The sequence below is a fragment of the Nesoenas mayeri genome, assembly GCF_963082525.1.
Source record: "Nesoenas mayeri genome assembly, chromosome: 3".
Classification (NCBI taxonomy): domain Eukaryota; kingdom Metazoa; phylum Chordata; class Aves; order Columbiformes; family Columbidae; genus Nesoenas; species Nesoenas mayeri.
In genome coordinates this window covers 89,646,929-89,670,932 of record NC_137544.1, presented here as the reverse complement: position 1 = coordinate 89,670,932, position 24,004 = coordinate 89,646,929, and the positions used below count along the sequence as shown (strand labels likewise).

Sequence of the window (24,004 nt, the reverse complement as noted above, 5' to 3'; positions counted from 1 at the left end):
TTCAAGATTCGGGGTTGTTAGCAAGAGTTTTTTCACCTATATAAATGAGCTTATTTCTTACTTCACTAACATCAGTTTTACACAACTGTAATGGCCGACAACTTTGGAGCATTTAATGTTTTATACCGTATTAAATGCAAGAAGAGAGAGATAATTTCAATAGCAAGCCCTGAATGTTTATTATTCTCCTGCAATTCCACGACTCCTCCAGCTTTCAATGATGTAAAAAAAGAGTCACTCTTGCAGTGATCCTATCCATGAAAAAGAAAGAAGCAATATATTTTAGGGATTAAAAGTGGGTAGGAAACTGCTTAATAGAACAGGAAAACAGTGTTACTGTTTTTTCCCTCTATCTTGGAAGAATGATTGATGTAGTATGTTCAGGCTAATGATGAATCTCTAGAAAACATCCTTTTCTGCCTTTTTATCACAGAGGCAGTGGTATCAGATGCATTGAGCTGAAGTCTGCATATATGTGAGCTACCAGTAAATTTAGAATCTCAGGGTAAAGTAGAATCAACCACATAAACTCCTATGTCTTTACAAGCTTCCTGAAGCCAGTGAATAAAAATTTGATCTGGTAGAGGAATATTGAGATTTGGGGTTTGACTATAATTTGAGAGCTATCTCTGGCTAGAATATAGTTAAAGCCATTGATTTCCATGATAGGCTTGGGGTTATTATATGCTGGCTTGCAAACTACTCTGTTCTTCTCCTACTGCCTGTAGTCAGTAGGAGACTGCGGCAGCAGTCAAGTCATGGTACCTCAGCCTCTGGATCCCAGAACAGACCTTGCTGTATTTTTCTTTACCACAGCATAGTTTTCTTTAACCTGAGAAAGTCAAAACAAGAGGTAGTAAATACTCATGTGATGTTTTTTCAATGAGATCTAATTTCAAAGTTGTTTTCAGAACTTCATATTTAATTGACATGAAAAAAATGTTATGCCATAAATACTTTTATCTCAATTAGTTGTAGAACAGAAATAATAAATTGATTTAACTTCCCCAAACATAACCACTCTTTGCCAAAAAGAGAAATATTGACAAAGAAGTCCAAAGAACATTTTCTTTCCAAAGGTTATTTATTCAAATACTGAAAAAGTCTATGGAAATTCAGTTCTGTTCACTTCCATTCCTCAATTATTAAAAAAAAAAAAAAAAAAAAAAAAGGTCAAATCGCCTAGCAGCTGCAAATTATTTACCTTGCTCTGGCTAATGTACTGTGGAAAAGCTGTGTTAGCTTTGGGACTTGCAACTATGTGGCGTTAAGTAGAATGAAAGGATAAGATAAAACTAAGTAATGATAGAGTAATAAGAATAGAATGAAAGAAAATATGTTATGTCAGCTTTCCTGAGGCAAAGCTTTTGGCAAAAAACTCAGTGGTGCTTAAGATCTTGAGTCCAGTGGAAGCCTGAAAAAATAGTCTGAAGGATGTGTATAGTCACATGACACCATACAGTGAATTTGGCCCAGTGAATAGGAATGTCCTTGCAATCAGAAAGATAGTTAGTGGAGGTTGTCAGGTATCGGGAGTGATTGGATGTGGCAATTTGCTGAGGAGGAGGATGGCCAGGGTAAGTAAAATAAACAATGCAGAATGAAGATATACAATCTAGTAGCTGCAGAAATGAGAACTGGGTGATGTGGGCAGAACTGAGAGAAACATGTCATCTTGCCAGCCTGGTCTAGAGGAACAAGTGTCTGTCAAGGTGTAAGGCACCCTAAATTTTTATCCTGTCACCACTTCTGACTCTCAATGAGGTTTTGGCCCTTTGTTGCTTTACTCAGTTTTCCAGAAGCACAGTAGGACAGTGCTATTTCCTAAATCTCCCACTGGAACTTTTTGAGAATTCATTGATGATGCATAGCTCTTTTCATTCACAGCTCCCAAAAACAGTTCACCAAAGAAAACAAATTTTATTCCTCTACATTTTGCACCCAGGAAAAATGAAGCATAGGAAGATGAACTGAATTGTCCAGCATCTGACAGTTAATCAGTTACATTCATAATATCAAAACCAGCTCTTATGTCTTTCAGCCAGGGAACCATTCAGTCCTTTCGAGTTAATTAACCAAAGCTGTTTTGCTTTAATTGGTCAGATGCACATCACAGCAATGAGCATGTAGAAAAACCTAAGGGAAAAGGATTTCTACAATGCTCTGCTCTGTAAAATGTTGTGTATGTGCTAAATGAGATGTGATACTGCCTAGCTGCTAAAATTATGGGCACTTAATATACGTTAAGATACATAGGTATACCAGGACTTAGGCACACTGGCTGTGCTCAGTTTGAAGGAATCCTGCCTCACTAGTAAGAAATGTTGTATGCACAAAAGACAAAAAATTGCTGCTTTCTCTGCTAAGAATTTTTCATGAACATTGTACTCACAGTAAAAGAGTGAGAGTAGAATTTCTTCCTTCTCCATTAATATTAACATCTCTCCTGATCATTACCCAGGGCACTAGTCCCATTCTCACTTCCACCCCAGCTAATTTGCAAGAGCTGCAGATGGTGCAAAGAGGACTGTGATGTGGTGCAATGGCCCCATGAAAATTCAAAGGTGTCGACGATATTGGCAAGTGTTGCCTGTTGGGCCTCCTCATTTCACTGAGGTGAAATGGTATCAGAATCTGAAGTTTGGCTCTGGATACACCAGTGTCATCATAATGAGGATTAATGGGAGGAGTGCTGTTTGTCTGCTTTCCCCATCTGACCTTCCCTTGTATTTGCTGTCTCAGGGCCACTGCTGAAGCTAGCAGCAGGTTTTTATCTCTTTTAGTGGATTCAGGATGTATGTTTCTGATACTGATCTAATGAGCATGGTCCTGGATCAGCACTCGGCTCCACACGGTTTCCCAGAGTGAGAAGGAGAAGCTGAAGAGAATGGAGTGATAGCTTGTGCAAACGTCTCAAAGAGGCAGCTTGGTCAATGATTACCCCTAACACTGGCACCAAATCAATACCTTGAGGCTGCTCAGAGGTGACACACTATGTTGTCTTATCCACATCATTAGTAGAAGGGAATATTCCCTCTTTAATGGAGCATGCACTTAAATCCTAGTTGTATCTCAGGACTTCCTTTTTGAGCCTTGATCTGTGCTCATATTGAAAAACATCCCACAACAGGGGCCTGTGCTGGGGTAGTGTGTCACACACAGACAAATATCATTGCTTTACTCACCGATGTGTGCTCTTTCTTTCACTCTGACTTGTCCGTGTGTTGTTTTTAGTAATACTGCTGTCAAGGTAATGATATTGTTTCACCTGGAACTGAACCAGGATTCATCTCTTTCTAGGTAGTGTGAGAGGAAAGCTTGTTTTACATTTTCTTGTTTTGTTTTTTTTTCTTTGTTTGTTTGCCTTTCTGTGTGTGTGTATGTTTGTATTTTTTCCTTCTTGTGATTTATGCCACTTTTTCAGTCTAATTTTTCTTTTATCTTCATTCTCTTTAACTGTCCTATTCATCTTTGTACCATTCAAACCCCTGCTACCTTGGACGGAGAAAATATAAATTGTTGGTAGCATTATGAAGCCACATCATGGCCAGCCACAGAGATAATAGATTGCTATTTATGTATTCCATTCATATACACAGGTTATGAGTGCAGCCCCTTTTAAAGGGGAAACTTATAATTTCTGAGAGAATCACAAGTAATTTTTTTTTTAAACTACTGTCACATAACGTCGTGGAGGGACCCCAAAGTCAGTTTTACGGTTCAAAACAAGTTCCAAAACAGACTTCATTCTAGCTGGAAAAGTGCAGCCAATGAACCGACCAAAACAGGGTTTATACAATTAGTTAGCACTCCGATAACACAAGATAAAGATTCATATATCAGTTGAGGAGATTATTGGGGTTCAGCAAATGAGAATAATGAGGTTCCACAGCCTGCATGCATGCACTCACAGAGAACAAAGCCAGAGCCCTCTGACTCCAGGATACTACACTCACCTGATTTGGCAAGGACTACATTGCCTAGTCGGCAAGGACTACAGCAGATTATCACTCACCCAAACGAGAAGATGAGGTGCTTTCAATCCTGGGAAGTTTCTTTAGGCGGCGTCCCAGTCTAAGTGAAAGGCTCCAGCACAGACCTGCTGCTCCGAGAAGACCACACAAAGGGAATCTTCATTGGGGACCCCATTTTATAGTCTAATCAGATCTGGCTGTGGGCATTCTAGAAGCTTCTCAGCTTCTCTGGGCCCCTCTTCCTCTGCTAACGACCCTGTCCAACCAACTCCGAGTCCCACAAGAGAGCCATTAACTGCCCCATTGAAGCAGAGGGGAAGGTACAGCTGCCACAGCAGTTCTCAGAGTGGGGAAGTGCAACTGCCATAGCAGTTCTCAGAGGCGGGAAGAGTGCAACTGCCACACATAATAAGGTCCCTTGGCTGAAATATGTAGCCTTGATTCATGCTGCTCCGATCCAGCAAACTGGATATATGTGGGAATTGATGGGATGCACTCATGAGTGCTGAGGGATCTGACTTGATGTCACTGCAAGGCCATTAATTTTGAATAATCATGGCACTTCAGAAAGATACCTGAGGACTTGAGGAAACCAAATATCACTCCTATCTTCAAAACAGGCAAGAAGTAGGACCCAGGGAACTACAGGCCATTCAGCCTCAACTCAGTCCCTGGGAAGGTGGTAGAGAAACTAATCCTGGGAACTATTTCTAGGAACATGATGGACAAGAAGATGATTTGGAATCATCAGCATGGATTCCCAAAGTCATGCTTGACAAACCTGACAAACTTTTACAAAGAAATAACTAGGCTGGTAGACAAGGCAGGAGCAGTAGATGTTTACGTTGACTTCACTAGGGCTTTCGGCACTGTCTCATAAGATACTTATAGAGAAACTGATGAAGTATGGGCTGAATGAACATTGTGGTGGATTTATACCTAGCCAAAAGGCTGAGCCAGGAGGATTGTGATCAGTGGCATAAAGTCTAGTTGGAGACCAATAACTAGCAGTATGCACAAAGAGTTAATACTGGGCCACAACGTATTTAACATCCAATCCTATTTAATATCTTCATTAACAACCTGTTTGATGGTACAGAGTGTACCCTCAACAGTTTTGGTGATGACACAAAACTGTGAGGAGTGGTTGATAGACCAGTGTCATACTGTCACCCAGAGGGACCTTCACAAACCGGAGAAATGAGCTGAGAGGAGCCCAATGACTTTCAACAAAAGAAATCCAAAGTCCAGCTCCTGAGGAGGAGTGATCCCATGCACCAGAAATGGTGGGGACACCTGGCTAGAAAGAAGCTTTGCAGAAAAGGACCTGGAGGTCCTGGTGGGCATGAGATTGAACGTGAGGCAGCAATATGTTCTTGCCATAGAGAAGGCTGATTGTATCCTGGGCTGCATTAGGACGAGTGTTGCCAGAAGGTCAAGGAAGGTGATCCCTCTCCTCTACTCAGCACTAGTGAGGCCACACCTGAAGTATTGAGTCCAGTTCTGGCTTCTCAGTACAAGAGAGACATGAGCATACTGCAGAGAGTCCAGCAAAGAGCCACTTAGAAGATTACGGAACTGGAGGACCCCACATATGAGGAAAGGCTGAGAGAGCTGTTACTGTTCAGCCTGGGGAAGAAAAAGTTCAGGGTGGAACTCATCAAAGTGTACAAATACCTGAAGGGAGGGTCTAGGAAGACAGAGTCAGGCTTTTTTCAGTGGTGCCCAGTGTCTGAGGTCTGCAAAGCAATGTCTGTCCTTAGACTCAGGGTTAAAGAAACAACAGTATGAGACCTGCTCTATCACAGAAATTTTACCTATCCTGGGAAAATTAAGTGTCCATTTTTCTTGGTCTAGATTCTCCTTTCAGATGTGTTTTACATATTTAAGAGAATCAGATTTATGGTCAGTGCAACTTCAGAACTCGCATAGTTAATTCATTTTGAAAAAAGGATTGAACCAAAATATGAAATTTGGAAAACAGTATCTTTGGGCCTCCATTTCCCACCTGTAACTTGAGGTGACAACACTACCTTGCCTCATAGGCATAAACACATTAGAAAATATCGTGGAAGCGGGAGCCCACATAAATTAATAGGGAAACTTACTTTGAAGTCATTGTGTGGTCTGCAGCAACACAGAAAGTTATGAATGATTAAGATGGAGCATTATAACTGTAACACTTGAATGCAAGTAAGGCAGCTGGGGACAGAGATTGTGTCTTTTTTTCTGTAAAGGACACCCTACCTTATGCGGGAACAAATCTCAGTTTTGGCCATCAGGCATTGGTGTAATATATAAATTCACCACTGTTTCAAAAGATTAATAAATCTGCAAGTGTTTTGTAGAACTCCCCAGGTCACACTGAGCCTGCTGGCTGTGTTTTGAATTAAAGCAATGATGCAGCTGCTTAAAAATGTGCATCTGAAATGTAACACTGCCATAGATTTATGAGAGATTTTGGTTTGGTTTATTTTGTGGTATTTCACACTAAAAGTGATAAAAACAACCATACAAATTAAGAATTACTGTAGCGCTATAGTCTCTCTAGCTTGTAAATTCAGCACTTGGAAAAAAAAAGATATTTTATATATTTCTGAAAGCTTACTTTTTCCATATATATTTTAAGTAGCAGACAAGCTAAGCATTAAAGTATGAATAAATGGCTCCATGTCTCCAGTTTATTTAAACAATGGTGCCATGGATTTGATTACTTAAACAATATAGTAATGATTTACATTTACATAGCTCCTTTTACTGCAAGTGCTTTGCAGACTGGCTGAACGGAGATCACTCCACAAACCACTGCTATCCTGTCACCTCTCAGTTAAATATTATCTGCAGTTTGGCAGTCGGGTGATAGTGCAACTCCATTTTATGAACAAAAAATAACTTCAGCATTTCCACTTAACAGAGGAAGCTCTGCCTTGTTGCTGTTAGGGCAAATAATCTCAACAGCCTGATGTTGTAATAAAGTGTGGTTACATCATTTTCTTTCTGAGGAAAGTTAGAAATACATAGTTGTGGTAATTTTAGAAAAGGCAGAGGATTAATTTATTCTGAAAGGCCAAAATGTCTACCCTTACTTGTGATAAGGGTAAAGCATTTGACACAGTCTCCCACAGCATCCTCACAGCTAAACTGACGGAGTGCAGTCTGAACGATAGGGTAGTGAGGTGGACTGCAAACTGGCTGAAGGAGAGAAGCCAGAGAGTCGTGGTCAATGGGGCAGAGTCTAGTTGGAGGCCCGTATCTAGTGGAGTGCCTCACGGGTCAGTACTAGGGCCGGTATTATTCAATATATTAATCAATTACTTGGATGAGGGAAGAGCGTGTACTATCAGCAAGTTTGCTAATGACACCAAGCTGGGAGGAGTGGCTGACATGCCAGAAGGCTGTGCTGCCATCCAGAGACCTGGACAGGCTGGAGAGTTGGGCAGGGAAAAATTTAATTAAATATAACAAGGGAAAGTGTAGAGTATTGCATCTGGGCAGGAACAACTCCAGGTTCCAGTATAAGTTGGGGAATGACCTATTAGAGCAGTGTAGGGGAAAGGGACCTAGGGGTCCTGGTGAACAGCAGAATTACCATGAGTCAGCACTGTGCCCTTGTGGCCAGGAAGGCCAATGTCATCCTGGGGTGTATTAGAAGGGAGGTGGTTGGCAGGTCAAGAGAGGTTCTCCTTCCTCTCTACTCTGCCCTGGTGAGACCACACCTGGAGTATTGTGTCCAGTTCTGGGCCCCTGAGTTCAAGAAAGACAGGGAACTGCTGGAGCGAGTCCAGCGCAGGGCAACAAAGATGCTGAAGGGAGTGGAGCATCTCCCATATGAGGAAAAGCTGAGGGAGGAGGGTCTCTAGTTTGGAGGAGACTGAGGGATGACCTTATTAATGTTTACAAATATATAAAGGGTAAGTGTCATGCGGATGGAGTCAGGCTCTTCTCAGTGACAACCAATTGTAGGACAAGGGGTAATGGGTTCAAACTGGAACACAGAGGTTCCACTTAAATTTGAGAAGAAACTTCTTCTCAGTGAGGGTAAAAGAACACTGGAACAGGCTGCCCAGGGGGTTGTGGAGTCTCCTAGTCTGGAGACATTCAAAACCTACCTGTACACATTCCTGTGTAGCCTCATCTAAGTGTTCCTGCACAGGCAGGGGGATTGAACTAGATGATCTTTTGAGGTCCCATCCAATCCCTAACATTCAATGATTCTGTGATTCTGTGATTCTGTGATTTGGATAGTGGGTTGATGCAAATGAAGACTTGCAGGCAAATGCCTACCACTCTTCTACACCTTTTTCTGTTTCAACTGTCTCTAATCTTGCTGGGCACTGACCTTCCTCCATGGCCCACAGCTAGTGCAAAACTCTTCCTCAGCCTCAACATGTGAGCTGAGCTATTCCAGTTGCATCATATTCAGGATACAAACCTTGATTTTGTCAAAGCATTTATATATTTAAACACTGAATAAAACAGCAATTGAGAGGAAGGACATCACATGAATCATGATGTATTAATCATTTGCGTTTGACAGGTTGAGACAGCAACCGTTTAAAAATAAAAACGTGAAGTCACAGTTCTAAAGGAAAGTAAAATTTATACAAGCAGAGCAGAGGAAAGTTTGACATGGACATTTGGTGCTTCAGGTCATTTGAGAGTGGTTTGCAGCTGTGGTGTGCATTGACATCTAGAGGACTCTCAGCAAGTGCAGGCTTGCTGAAAGGTGTCAGACATAAGGAAGAAGATACTTCACAGAAGTACATATTCTGTGACTGTGGGGTTTTAATTGTGTCTGCTGAAAAAGATTTCATCTAGCCTTTTCTTTTTATTCCATATTTCTTGATGAGGGAAGTACATGGAAAAGGAGGTTTAAGTGTTGTTTTTATTTGATTATTTGTTTGTTTTTCAACTTGTGTTTGTTTTTTTCTTCCTCCTCTTTCAATGTGAGAAAACTTTGAATAAGAAAGAAAATGTGGTGAAAATGAGAAAAGTTACATGTATTGCTAGATAATGAAGTGGAAAATAGAAATATAATATAAAATAAACATAAATATAATACAAATACAAAAATAAGCAAGAATTAAAATAGATGTAAATCTTAGTATTGTCACTACAGTCATCCTAGATTGTTGCGACAAACTACCAACTGCCTCATGCTTGTACAGGAACTTATGGGAAATCCATTGGTCAGAGCCAGTCAGGTTCATGATGGGCAGAGGAAGACCATGCAGATGCTACCCAAGCCTATATTTTCTTGCTTGATAACTGCCACAGTAATGCAAAATAGTAAGTGGACACTTATCCCTCCAGGAGATACACCCCTTTACATGAGTATGTGAGATGTATGTGAGGGCATGTGAGAGGGCACTTGCCTTACTGCTGCCCACCCTGCAGTGCACCAGCAGAGCAGAGAAGAGCAAGCAGAGGAGGGCAGGACAGCACCTTTCACTGGCTTGGAGGCATTGCCATTTCCTTCAAAGTCAAATAACATTTAGTGAGGAATGTGGAGAGTTTGTATGCTGAAACTCTGCTCCTGAGCTCTGCCTCAGGAGCTGAATACAAAGAGACTTGATTCTCTTCTCAGCCCCTGTTGCACTGCTGGGAAGTAACCCTACCACAGCCAGGGGTGCTGCATGGGGTGGAAAGGAAATCAGAATAGGTTTTCAGCATAAGACAGCAGTACACCCATTTTATCTCTGCTGCGAATTATTTATATAGCTCATCAAAGGCTCAGCATTTTTACTTGAGGGGAATTTGGTATGAGCTAATGCTTGCCTGTAACATCTGCCATATCCCCTCTCTTTGCTGCTCTGAACCCAAATGCCAGGAGCTGTCCCCACCCATCGTTGGAATAACCAGCTACACATCTGATGCTAAAACAGTCTATTGAAAAAAGATTTTGATTAAGCTTTAGGTGACTCAAAGACTTGATTTCTAAATGAGAAGTTTTTAACAAATTCAGATTCATACAATTCCTGAATATTAAGAAGCCAGCAAATAGCTGCACAGTTATCACTATCCTTCCTATTTTAATTCTAGGGCAGACTTAGAGCAGCTCATGTGCTTCTCTGTGCAAAAAAAAAACTACTGCCACTTGCTCACTGCTGAACAGTAACAACCTTCTATGCCATTTGTGGTCATGCAGTAATAGTTAGCACTAGTAGTTACAAATGTTAACTGATCAAATGCTTGACTGAAGGTTTGACTCAAAGCCCTCAGAACTGAGTAGCCACAACTGACTCTGATGGATTTTGGTTCAGACTGAAAATCTTGCATTTTAGGGATTACCACTATTTTCTAGAGAGGCATATGAAGGAAGAAGAAGGTTAAATAGTTTGCTCAAGGTAATTTGGTAAGCCAGTGGAAAAAATAACATGCCTACAGAATCACAGCTGGGACTAGTCTTGATTTAGGTTTCAGTGTGTCCCTAATAAAGTCCTTCCTCACGTTTCAAATCTCATAATTTCCCCTCGTAATGTCATGATTTGGGGAGAAAATATAGCATTGTAGGTCATAAACCCATTTGACTTGGGAAAGGCATCTTCAACAGTATCAAGCTCAGATAAAGGCTTCACTGTAAGCATGTACCTATACAACACAGAGGTGTGTCTTCTGCTTAAAGCAGTGGTGAAAACAGTGAGGCTTGATTTCCTCCACTCTTTGTATAATTAGTGTACATTTAAGCATTCAAGATGCTCCATTTGATGTCTGAGTTTTCACTTCTTCAGGTGGTACCTGCAGCAGGTTCCCAATACTCCTTGTCTCTCCAGTGCTGATTCATTGAGTTCAAAGTGGCATTTGGGTCCTTTTAGGAGACATGAAGAAAGTATCAGTGACCATAGAGCATGACAACTACTCCTAGCCTTTCTAAATCTGTATCTGAGAACTTCCTCCCTCCCCTCACTTCATCCTTCATTTTAACTGGGACACCAGCAATCTAGGTGATCTCCAGACTATTAAGAAATCTCATTCAAGAGTTGTGACCCTATAGTAAAAGTAAAGGCTGAAAACTACCTGTTTGAAGGAAAGGGTGATTTTTTTTTTTTTATCCACAGGTGTTTCGCAGGAGGGTTATAAATACAAAAGAAAAACTTAAAAGCGTATTGAATTCCTAAGACATATTGAGTTCTTAAAATCTGCCTTGTCAGTTTGAGATCATTCTGCTTAACTCCTGCTTGCTGACACACAGGCTGCAGGTCTTGCATAGGTGAGATGGGGCACTTTGACAGCTCCTGCCTCCCCGACTATCTGACACCATACCCTATACTGCTCCCCTCTGAAGTCACAGGAAGCCTTTTTACCCATTTCAAAGCTGTCTTTTATTTAAGATTTTTGGTAAGAGGGACTTGGAGGAAGGCACCTGCTCTTCCTGCAGCAGGTTCCTGATACTCCTTGTCTCTCTAGTGCTGACCAGTTGGGTTCTGATTGCACACACTGTTTTGGGGTTCATGCAAGAAATTATGTTTAATTTTTTTTTTAGGACTATTTTGCCTATCAAATCCATAAAACAGGACTAGGAGTTTGGCAGCGACAGAATAACTCTCAGTTACAAATACTGTCAAAAGCTAGTGCCTTATTTCACTGTCGTAGCTGCAGACTCACCTATCTAATTGCTTGTTCTGAATTTCCTATTATATGCTCTCTCTCTCATACCAGGCTTTCTGCCTGTATGATTGGGTTGTTTTCAGAATAAACTACTTTTTTTTTGTACAGTGATTGCACTGGTTAACCCCAAAATATGAAAGCAATGATACAGTTTTTTTCCTTAAAGAAGCGACTTAAGACTCATCTTTTGAAAAATACGGAACTGAAAAAGACACTGCACTGGAAAAAATAAAAAAGAATATACAAGACTAAATACCTTATATAGTAAGTCTTCATTAGCTTTAGCTCTTTCAAGTCTGGATATTTAGCTTTAGCTCTTACAAGTCTGGATATTTTTGGATTTACCTGTAATAGCCAGATTCTCTGAGCAAAATATATGCACGCAGAGTGAGGAAAAAAATCATTATTTTCAGGTGATCATATTCAAGGTGAACACAACATTTGTTTCTCATTAAAATCTATTTTGAGGCTTTAACTGAAATGTTGATGGTGAGTAGTCTTTGTGTTAATGCTCTAAAAAGGAAAGGATGAAAGAGGAGGATTTCAGACTGAGGAACTTAAAACTTGAGGCAGAAATCAGATTCAGACTCTAATTTTTTGAGCGTTGTACTTACAGGTTTTTAATGACAGCTTGTACTACAAGAAAGTAATGTATTTTTTTTTGTTGTTGTTCTTAAAATGGCACAGAAGAAATATAGTTCAAATTTTCAATGGTAAAGAAAGAAAATGTGAGGTAATTGATGTCTTTGAAAATATGATATGGATTATTTCATTGTCATGTTCCTTTTTTCCCCCACATGTGTCTTGTTTTACAGTCTGATATGAGGGTAGTACAGATGTGTACCCTGTAATCTATAATAATATGTAAACTAAGCACAAAGGTAATCCAGTCCTAACTGAAGATAACAGGTTGCTGCAAACTAAAGAAACCTTGAAAATATAACCAACTGAGGAATTTCTATGCTTAAAAAGAAATATTCTGCTATTCATAGCAGACAAAAAGCAACCCAGCCAGTAGGCTGACCTGTCCTATTGCCACAGCTCTGCTGAAGTCTCAAAGCCACAGTGTGATGATAATTAGGTCCCAGAGCATTTGTCAAGAATCTCACAAAGTGACGCTGCTTGGAAAGGGAATGGGAATTGGCTTCAGCCTTTGTCAGAGGGCATTGCAGGGTGGAAGCAAAACCAGCTGCGTGCCACAGCAATAGTGGGCTGCAGCGTTGCTGGGCAAGAGAGATACCAGTCCTGACATCCTCACATGGGAAAGGGCTTAATCCACTTGGGACTACAACTCTGCTTTAGGGTGGCCAGAAAATCCCTGTAGACAGCAAGGTAAGGATATATCATAACCCCCTTCTGTTCAGCTGCTTCTAGTTTACAGATCAGTTTGTTTGCAGAGATGAATAGTTTGAGACAACCAGTACTAGGTGTGAATTTGTGCTGAATTTCCCCATCTGTTCTCCCTCCCCTTCTCCTTGAATCATTTTGAATTTGTCTAAGTTTAAATTTTGTAACATATTTATTACCTCATAAATTTTTTCATTTTGACAAGAAAACAAATAAAAGAGCTATTTGCCTAACTCATTATTATTATTATTATTATTTTTATTATTATTATTATTATTATTATTATTACTATTTTATTTAATCAGTTTGTATTGTGCAATTGTTTCTTATGGAGGTATCCCAAATTATGTTCTGAATTATTCTCAGAGCGGAGATTGCATAGGCAGTAGCTGCCCAGTAGACATATGGACAGCTGACAGCATCATGGCACCCCACCAGCAACTCTGTTGTCTGGCAGATTGCCTCAGAGAGTCAGGCTCGATGAGTCAGTCCTTCTGCCACTGCTGGGAGGGAGGAGGATGCCTGTGCCTCTTCTCCAGAAAGCTGCTGCAGAATTAGAGAGGTTCATAGCAGTGATTCCTGAGCATAACCACATGTTGGACTGTAGAGTTGGGATAGCAACGTCCAAGTGAACTTGAGTCTTACGAATTTGAATATGTAGAGGCAGAATTTCAGCTTTGTTACTCTGTGGCAAGGATTGATCACTATTCTGGTGGCTGTTCTTCCCTCTACTGCATACAGAGGTTCATGGCCTGGGAGTGCCATGAGGAGGAATTCAACAGCACTACCAAGGCTGGGCAATGGGAGAGGGGAGAAAGAATGAGCATAATTGGCTTGAAATTATCCTGCCTCTCTGTGTCTTTTCCCTTTCATGCCTAAAAGGGAGCCAGATGATCATGTAAGCTGAGCAGACAATAGAGCCAAGAGGACCCCTGCTTCTCTCCCCAACCCCTTGGTCCTTGCAGCCTCCTCTGGTTGCTGTTTCAGGCAATGACATGACTGTGTCTTGCTCTCTGAGCAGGCAGAAGGAATAGTCACCATGGAAGGAGTTGCCTTCAGATCCTGGCTGCTCCCATCCAGCTCCCTGTGGCTGCAGTCACAGGCTGCTGGCTGAGCAGAGAGCAGTGACAGCCCCATCTTTTCTGGGTAGGGCCAGACAAACCTCCTGCACCCTCAGGGACACCAGTGAAGCTGCAATTTCTCTGCTGGAATAACAGTGCAGAAGTACCTCTGACAGACACTTTGGACCTGTATGATTTGCTTGGGGATGTGAATCACATTGAGGACACAAGGCTGAATGTATGGCTAGGAGTTTAAACTCTATTTTCTTTCTCCAAGCGCACTAATATGTTATGAGGTTGTCATGGTTTCTCTTATCTCATTCCCGTACACTTTCTCTCTCTGTACGGTCTCGTTCCCTGTACGGGCCACCAATTAAAATCTGTAAAGGTTTAAGGCAAGGTGGCAATAAACGATGGCAGATGCTCCCTGTTGCCCTCTTACCTCCTGCCACCCCTTACCTTTAGATTGGAAAGATGATAGGGAAGATAAGAGAGAAGGAAGAGAGACTTAGACTTAAAGTTGGAAGGTTTTAAAGGCTTTTACTAATGCTAGTAATAAATAGAGAATATATACAAAATATAGAAATTCAATTTTGAATGCTCAATGTGGAGTTGGCGTCACTCTAGTAGCAGAGCTGGGTGTGCGGAGCTGGTGGCTCCAGCAGGTGCAGGTCAGACCCCTGGAAGTCATGGGCGGGACTTCACAGCAAACCTGAAACTGGCTGCAGTGCCTGAGGCCTGTAGATCACAGGCAGACAGCCAAGGTCCTCTCTAGATGTCGACCGTGGTTGAAGAAAGCTTGACCCTCGTGATCACCCTCTTATATAGTGGTTATGACAATTATGGGATGGAATACTCAGTTGATCCTCAGTTGGTCAGTTCTAGTTACCTGTTCCATCCACCCCTCCTCAAAGACACCCCTGTCATAATAGAACATGGGAAAACTTATCAGTCTTTCTTGGCTACCATAGTAATAAATATAAGCATGAGCTTCCTCAGCATTCCATTGGTCTTCTTACCAGCACCGAGTACAGCATCCGAGGGAAAATATGCAGGCTAAAACTCAGAAAAGTACAGCCACCTAGAAGAACTTGGCTGGAAGAAAAATCACTAAAAGAGAACTGGTCTTATTTTTAGCAAAACCAAGACAGAGGTGATGGACCATTTGAAAGGGAAAGGATTAAATAAACACTAGGAGCAGGATTTATGATTGTGAAGAGTGTTAAAAAAAGCCTGAGGGACAGTTACAGCCCCATTTCAGGGGTCAGTATGGCACTTTTGTACAACACAAGGCTGGAGTAGGATGAAGAGGTGGGGAGACCTTGTGCTATACAAACTCTTCTTAATGGAAACATCTGCAGTTTGATGTTTGTTTTTTCTTTTTATTTTTTTTTCCCCCACTAAAACATAATACTGTTGTTTGTTTCACCTTGTCTCTTTGTTTTCCCCATTTAGGCTTTCTCATAGCAGATAATTATACTGGATGTGGCTTAATTAAATAATTATGCCTCAGCTGGAGTATTTTTCAGAGTAAATCCTTTTCTTTAGGTGTTTTTAAGCATCTTCCATTTGTGTTTTCTCCTAAAATTTTGTTGGCATTTAATTGTGTGACAACACAAGTGTTTGTGACTGGTTTCATTGAGGTTCACGAATATACTGATTTTCCAAATGAAGTGAAAGGAATAACACTCTAAAGAGGTGGCATGCTCCTGGGAACAGCATATTGACAGAAAAAAAAAATCCTGCAAAGTTTGGTTGATATTTTGCATTTTGTGCAGAACAAAACAACAATAATATAGCTATTTTAACCTTCATTTTAACTTATTTAAAAGACACATTTTATCTAGCAAGTGTAAGGCTTTTTGAATTTGGCCTTTGCATCTCCAAACAAAATATTCCATTTTCCTTAGCAAGGTTAATTTGTCAGTATAAAAATCTTTCTCCTGTTGCTGGCAAAATTTATATTGTTGCAATGTGGAATTGTAATGTGTGTTTTTTCCAGTGGTGCCTTACCCCAGCAAAGTCCTACAACTTCCTAGACAAATCCATGTAAATTTGTAGTGGCAATGGCCTATCACACTTCTCCATTCCTTACTATTTTATAGCTGTCCATTTAGCATCACTAGATGTTGTTCAGCTATCAAAGATGGTATTGAGCAGTCTCAGTAAGATTTTTTGTTGTCTTACTGTTTTCACTGTGTGTATGTGGGATTTTGCTGTAGAAAATTTTCTTCTTTCTTGACATGCCTTAGACGTGGCTAGTCACAGTAACAAGGCCAGGGATTTGATGAAACATTTAGGAACCTGCATTTACTATGAATTCAGTCAGGATCGTGCTCTTCTTCAACGTGGGCCAGTTGTGTCCTTAGAGCTGCATGGTGCTGAGAAGTTTCCAGCTCTGCTCGAGGACTCACCTCATGACAGTTTACTGGTCCCCATACTTCCCCAGTCAAGACTGGATTAACATGCTTACTAAGATTCATGTCCCTCAGTTAGTGAAACTGGATATGTCTGCACCAGATTAAAACCTGTTTTCTACCCCTCTTTATGTGATTTCAGTCCAGAAGCTTTCCACTTGTTTAGGGTAGCAAACCAAGTCCAGGAGAAGCCATAGAAACATAGTACTTCTTCCTAATTCACAAAATACCCTGAGGACACGATCTGCAAGTGTTTTGCTGGCTTCTGCCATTTTCCTCTGTTCTACTTGACTCTGGTTAAGCTTGTTGAGGACAGGGGAGCATTTACTCAAAAGAAATGAAAGCTCCTTTTCAAATCAGGTCACATTTACTAGCTCCCAAACATGAGATATTATCTTGGGGAAATTTTCATGCTTGTGCCTCAGTTCACCCAAAGCAAACCTTAACCTGCTGTATAATGGGACAGAACAACAAAGTAATTGATTGCTCCTTACATTGAACAAGAAGAAGATTTAAAAACTAATTTAAGAAGAAAAAAAATATCCACACTAGTTGGTCTCACAGTCATTGCAGTCGTGTGCAACATCTGTCTAGCACATCCTCCAACCACCTGCCTCTGCAATGGCTATGAAAAAGAAAACCATATATCAACTCCTGGTTTGTTTTCTAGCCCTGTTTAAAATGGCGAAAACCCTGGAATATCTGTCTCATGGGAAATTCCAATATTGCAACATCTGTTTCTGTCAAGAATCAGGCTGAAAATTCACCATAACAGTTGCTTTGTTTGCATACGGAAAGAAAACTTTAAAAGTATTTCAATTGGAAATGTGGAAATGTTTCTCTTGATCTCTTTGTGGTATTACAGTTTTGAGAGTGACAGCCCCATCCCCACCATACATCATGCCACTTGGGCATTTATTCTTCTTCTGGAAGCAAAGCTTCCTAAATTCATCACATTCACTCTGCCTTCTCTCCCCTCACCACAGAAGTCTTCCTTCCCTGCATATTGTCCCCACTTTCAGCCCCTGCAGGGCTAAGGGACAGTCGTCATTTAATGCAGGGTGGCAATAAACTGTGGCAGATGCTCTCTGTTAAACCCCCACCCTCCCCATTAAGGAAAGGCAATAGAAGGAAAACGAAGAAAAACAAAATTAGAAAGTTAAAAATGCTTTATTAACACTACTAATAACTATAGAAAATAATACAAAATACACAAAACCGATCTTGAATTCCCTGAAGTAGCACAGTGGTGGCCGCAGTGGAGCTGGCATTGTTCCAGTGGCTGCAGGGCAGGTACCCAACAGTCCTGGGCTGGACTCCACAGTAAACCAGAAATGGATTCAGGGATGTAGAGCCTGGAACTAGGCCTAGGATCACAAGCAGAACTGGCAGGGTCCTCTTCAGATGCCGGCCATGGTCAAAGAGAGTGAGACCCTTTTGATCTCCTACTTTTATATGATGCCTGATGTGTATGGGATGGAATACTTAGTTGGTCAATTTTAGTCACCTATTCTGTCTGTCCCTCCTTGCAAACACGCCCCTCTCACTGACAGGATGTGCAAAATTTATTGGTAGCCTTGGCTGCCATAGCAATAAGTCTAAACCTGGGGCTCTTCTACATACTATTGCCATTGTTATCAGCTCTGGAGCGAACTGTGTCAGAAAAAATGTGCAGCCAAATTCAGAAAAGTGCAGTTACTTACAACAGCTTAGCTGAATGGAAAATTCACTGGAAGAGAACTGGTCTTGTTTTAAACAAAACCAGGACAGGGACAGTCAGGGTGTACAAGGAGAAGGAACACATGTCTATAGGAAAGGAGCAGAGGGCGTAGTGGGGTAGCAGAGCGAGGGCTGGAAGCAGAGCACCCCTCACAATCTAGCACAAAGCCCTATTTGAACACTACAAACTTGTTTCATTTCAGATATGCGACCAGCTTTTCTGTCAGAATACCAAGGTTTTGCTAGATGCATGTAGTGTTAATGCCTGTAGGAGCTTTGAGCACACGATCCAAAAGACATACAACCAATGCAAAATATTTGTGCAGGCTACACAAGCTCCCTCAGGAAGGAGATGATTTGGCTGAGAAATGAATCCCTCTAACGGACAGAAACTGAAAGGCTCTGCCTTACGTAGCCGCAGCTGCAGGAGCCAAAAACCTCCGGCTGCAATTTGTGTCCTGGAAGCCATCATATTTTTCAGTTGTTCTCCATCACCTGTCCCATCCCAGCTGAACCCTCCCTACTAAGGTTTGCAGTTCAGTGAAACAACAAACCTCTTGGATTTTCAGGTGTTTTGCTCAATTTTGAGTGCATGATGTTTTGTCTTTTTCCTTCTCGGTGACAGCATAACTGACCAGGTGACAAGCATTGCTGTATATCTGCAGTGCTGTCTCTTACATGTTGTTTTAATGACAGCTCAAAAAGGCAGAGAGCTGCACAACATTTATCAAAAGTCAGAGGAATGAAGATGGAAGATACAATATGAAAAGGTGACATGTGAACACGTAAAAAGGTGCATGAGGGCAAAGGGATCAATTTGGGAAAAAAAAAATAAATTACTTTTCCTCCTCCTACCCCTTCCCAAATGTGAAATAAATGTAACTTCGCTTAATGCAATCCCTGTTTCTTTTGACTTTATTCCCCTATGTATTTTGTTAAAAATCAAGATCTGACTAGAGCTAAGCTAGTAATTCTTACCAGACTACTTGTCAGGACTGGATCCTCTTTTTCCACTTGTTATTTACTGCATGATCAAACTGAGATTTCTTTAGCTTTATTTTCTATTCACAATTACTAAGCTGGAGACTTTGTGAGACTTTTTGTTAAATAGTGTGATTATGAGAACTACGACTTCTGACTTTGATGTGCAGAGATCTTTTTTGTTTGAATGTTTCTGCTAGATAAATCATTTAGGACTGTGTTTTATGATCTGCCTGCTTATCCCTATGCTCTCTCTTCTCACCCCACTATTTTGAGATACCTTTTATGATAACAATTATTTTACTGAGCATAGGTAGATGAACATACAGTTAGGACATGATTTTGTCTGTTAACACGGGATATTCCTGATCCAGGTATCTATCATATACATAATGGCAGCTACACTTGAGATAATCAGAGCTGGAAGCAATCTGTCATGAAAACTCAGAGACAAGAAATGCAATATTGCTTCCAATGATGGGTTAACACACTCAGTTCTCTAAAAATTCAGCATTTTGTCTACTCCAGCACAGAGGTACCACTAGGTATGTTCTTTTGCTGTAGAGCAGACCAGGAATGGAAACAGAAGAACAGCCTTTTCTGTAGGTTCCACTCCTATTTTGCATCCTCAGAAGCTGTGTAAATCCATTCATTGCTGTTCAGTCAGATTTGGATAAGCACCAAAACTTTGCAAAGAATGACTATTCAAAGAAATATTCAAGCTTTTCTTAATCAGGCCATTTCTAATTCTAAATATCTATAGGTAGAACAACTCAAACAACTGCAAATCTTTTTCACCCCAAAGTGAAATTATACCATATGTAAGAAATAATATTCTATTCCATTAAAATTTTAAATGTTTTCACTGAAAAACAAGCAGGAAGAAAAAGCTTCCTAAGCTCTGCTTTTGAAAATGGATAGCTGAAAAGGCTATTTTTTTTTTCTTGAACCTGTGAGCAGTCTTATTAAAAATAAAAGATGCAAATAAAATTACTTCATTTTAATATATTTTTTTAAATAAACCACAGCTTCTGAGAACTATGGGAGATTTTTCTGAGTCCAGAAAAGCTCTGTTAAACTTCAAAACATAACTTTATGGTGTGTAGCTGAGAGCTCCTACAATTCACATTTTGGCAATCTCACACGCCTTCTGTTTTGTTTATCAAAAAAGTTGAGTGTAGTTGACAACCTACACAAAGAGACTTCCTGGGTCCTCAGAAGAGGTTTCTGTTCCACAGAGCTCCAACATCTAGTTCAGGCAGCTGATTCAGATTGCAGAGGCATCTCAAGGGGGGCTGCCCTTCCTCCTCCTACCAGTTCCAGTGTACAGTCAGAGCAGAGTGACAACCACTGTCCCTTTCCCTGGGACTCATGTCTCAGGTGGACCTGTGAGCTGGACTCACCAAGGTCCCAGGCAACACAGCTGGTCGATCCTGTTGCCAGTTTGGGGGCAAGACTGCCTCTCTGTAGTGAATAGATCTTGAGCTCTGGCCAGCGAGGAAGCTGAAACTTTTAGTGGATGAGCTGCTTGTAGATGATGCACTAGCCTAAACATAGTCCAGGTCTCTCTGATACATGAATTTGTTCTACAGAGCTATCAGAAATAAAAACTTTTGATGGTTAAAATCAGCAGATATATCTTCAAATGACGTGACTGATACACTACTCCCACAGGCAGGCATTTTGAAGGCTGGTTCGTGATGTTGTTATACAGCTGCTTTTGGGATAAGTCATGTACTTCAGAATGTGCTTCCCAGCACAAGTGCAAATGAAATGACTGTCACGCAGGCAGATACTTTGGACAATAAGTGATGTCTGCCTGCCTGACATTTTCTTCTTGCAAAGTGAACAACAGTGAACAGGGTACAGAAAGTGACAATAACCAGCCTTAAATTACTTCTCTGACTTCTCCTATCTGTGATCTGGTTTCCTACATCTTGTGTTATATATGCACATTACTCTGAAAACTACAGTCTGACTTGTGATGAAACCCCTAGAGAGCTGGCTATTTTTTGTTGACTTGGAAGGATTTATGGATTTATCTATTCCAGGGATGTTCCATCATTCTCAAATGCTGAAGCTTTGAGTGAGTTATGGCCTTGAGGAGAGTGAAATGCAACCATTAATCATTGGCACCAATGGGAAATCCTCCATGGGCATCATGTGCCATTGTCAATAGATCACAGAACTGCTGTTGACCTTGAATGGAGAAAAGTGAAAGATAAAGGTCATCTTTATTTCATCTACATAACAGAAGTTTTGAAAATGGCTTGTCATGGAAGCATGAAAGATCTGCTGCACAAAACCCTTGGGCTGAATGATACCGACTTCCCCCACAGACTTTCTGATTATTAAAGTGATAGTAGAGACACCTTGGAACTGAGTACTACTGTAGAAACTAACGAACACGCTAACCCGAAAAGACATTGGGTTTACATTCTTCTGTGCTCATGTGGTCCTGTGACCTTCAGAAAAAAGCTTCTTAATGTTTGAAGTTTTTTTCTATGTCTCTTATTAGTGTTAATAACACACAGAAGTTCCTCACTGTCACAGGCACTTTTCAAGTGGAAGCACCTCCTTATAAAACAAGTGACCTATCTCTGAAAATCCTAGAACTGGATTTAAATATCTGGGACTACCTTCTTTTTCTTTTTACACATGAAATATCAGGTCTTCCTTTTTCCATGGTGGCTTTGCATCCCATTCAATTTCAATCAGTTGTCCAAAGTCTTTTCCCATAAATAAACTTCGGATACTTGTATTCAACTTTATCATGGCCTTGAGCAGATTGCCTGTGGCCACCTGGGCTTTCTCAAGCCTAACTCTCAACCATTTTATGAGAAGCCATTGATGATTTAGTCAGCCATCTTGGACAATAACAGACCATCCACCACCCCTAACATTCTTTATATTCCAAATCTCAGCAACCCTTGCCCCCCTCCATTAAATACAGGAGCTCATATGATCCTTTGACTCTTCCAAAAGCAAAATTCACAACTTAAATAATTCACAATAGCTTTAAATAGGCTGACTTTTTCTCCATCATGTCTCAATGTCTGTTACTTGCTTATCAGTTTGGCTTTATATGCAAATGTGGAAACCACTCTTCAAATTTCTCATGTTGAAGTGAAATTGACAAAAAAAAAGTGACATTTTAACCTTGTGGTATGAACCAGTAGGAGGAGGTGGAGTCACCAACTCCTCATCCCTGAGAAATCCTCAGGAACATATGTCCAGTAAATCTCTGTGCTGGGGCTCAGTAAAAGAATCCCTTGATAAACTTCACACCCTATACTGGAATCTGCAGTCCAGAAGGTCATACTAGACATGCATGACTACCTGTACTCCTCTTAACACTTAGGAACTAGCCACCTAGAAAGGCAAGAATGTTAAAGCAGACAAACTCTCAATCCAAGTCTTGTGGTAAATTCAGCAGGTTCCATAAAGCTGAATGTTTCTGTTTACGCTAATGCTATAATAGTGTGCATTAAGATTTCAATTGCCATAACTTTTGTAAGTGTGAATATTCATTACATTAACTGGCCGTCATGTCATAGCAGTCATATGCTGAATGGATCTTCTTAAGCTTTATCCAAAACAGGTATTACATGGCCTTACCTTCCCTGAGAACTAAGAAGAGCCTTTTTAACTCATATGGTAGAAGGCTGTCAAGCTTTCAGACAGTGCTTGTCTCCAAGTACCAACCCTTACATTACAGTCCTGAAAGAAAGCTGACGGAAACAAAGGATACTGATCATTGCACAGACTCCTGGTCTAGAATTGTGGTAGGAAAGATCCTACCAAATCTTAGACAATGTCCAAAGGTATAGAAAGTACATGCCAGGGTCAAAGCCTCTATCACTGTTTATTCCCTGGGTAAGCTATTAAGCTACAATTCATTAAGTCTGTCCTAACCTGTTCCTCTGGAATCTTGTCAGTGGATTTTATCTCAGCAAGATCCAGCTTGCAAGAAACACTTGTACTTGTGAGTAAACCGAAAAGACACTTTGAACTGGGATGCAACTGAGAGGGAAAAATATGAAAAAGTGTGCTTCTTTCTTGCTTGACTGTAGGGATGGTTTTTGCTAGCCAGTATGTTGGACATTCAAGGATCTTTTAAGCACTTCAAACACATCTTTCTGCCTTTCAGCCTGCCTTCTGTGCTGTTAGTCATTGTGAAATAGGTTTGGTCTAGATCTGTCTTTCGGGGTGTATCATTGTCTGGGATGGTTAGTGTCACTGGAGTAATTAATCAGTGCCTTCCTCTTTGTTGCTTCTGCTGGTTTTATTGACATGCCTGTGTCAAGGTGTCAGGTAACTGAATGCCAGAAGGGCTGCAGTTAAGAGATTGCAGTATCATCTCTCTCTTATAAAATAATCACAAAGGCAATGTAGTGGTGCAAGTTTGGCCAGGATTAGTGAGCACAAACACTGCCTTAAAACACTGAAAATATTCACTGGAGGAAGTGTTAAGGAATAGTGTGCCAGTGGCTAGGTGAACAGTGTCAGTACCAAAAAGGTCCCTAGGACCATTGTGTTCATCTTTGTGACTGTACTCTGATTTAGACCAAGATGAAACCAGCTGATGCATTTGCATTTTTGCTACATCATCTTTTGTGGCCATATTGACCCATACATTTCCAATTCACCTTTATCTGAGTCATCTTGCATCTACAGTAAACTCCTCTTCTTCCCATCCTAAAAGGTGTACACTCCTGACACCAGCCATCCTCAAAACTTGCAATTTCTACTTAGGTAAGAGATTTGTGTTTCAGTCAGGTTTCCTAGCTATGTTCATTTTTGTCATGCCTTAGCAAAATTTTGTGTGGGCAACTGCAGTAGCCATTGCTCTACCAAGCCTTAAATCTATTTTAGCCATTGCACAGGAACATTGGAG

The 24,004-nt window shown here is 40.8% G+C and overlaps 1 protein-coding gene across 1 annotated transcript in view; it reads left to right on the top strand.

The window, feature by feature from the left end:
• LRFN2 (leucine rich repeat and fibronectin type III domain containing 2) overlaps positions 1-24,004 on the top strand; it is a gene marked incomplete at both ends in the record, with an annotated part of 41,766 nt that overhangs the window by 1,834 nt on the left and 15,928 nt on the right. The gene's annotated exons all lie outside the window — the stretch shown is intronic.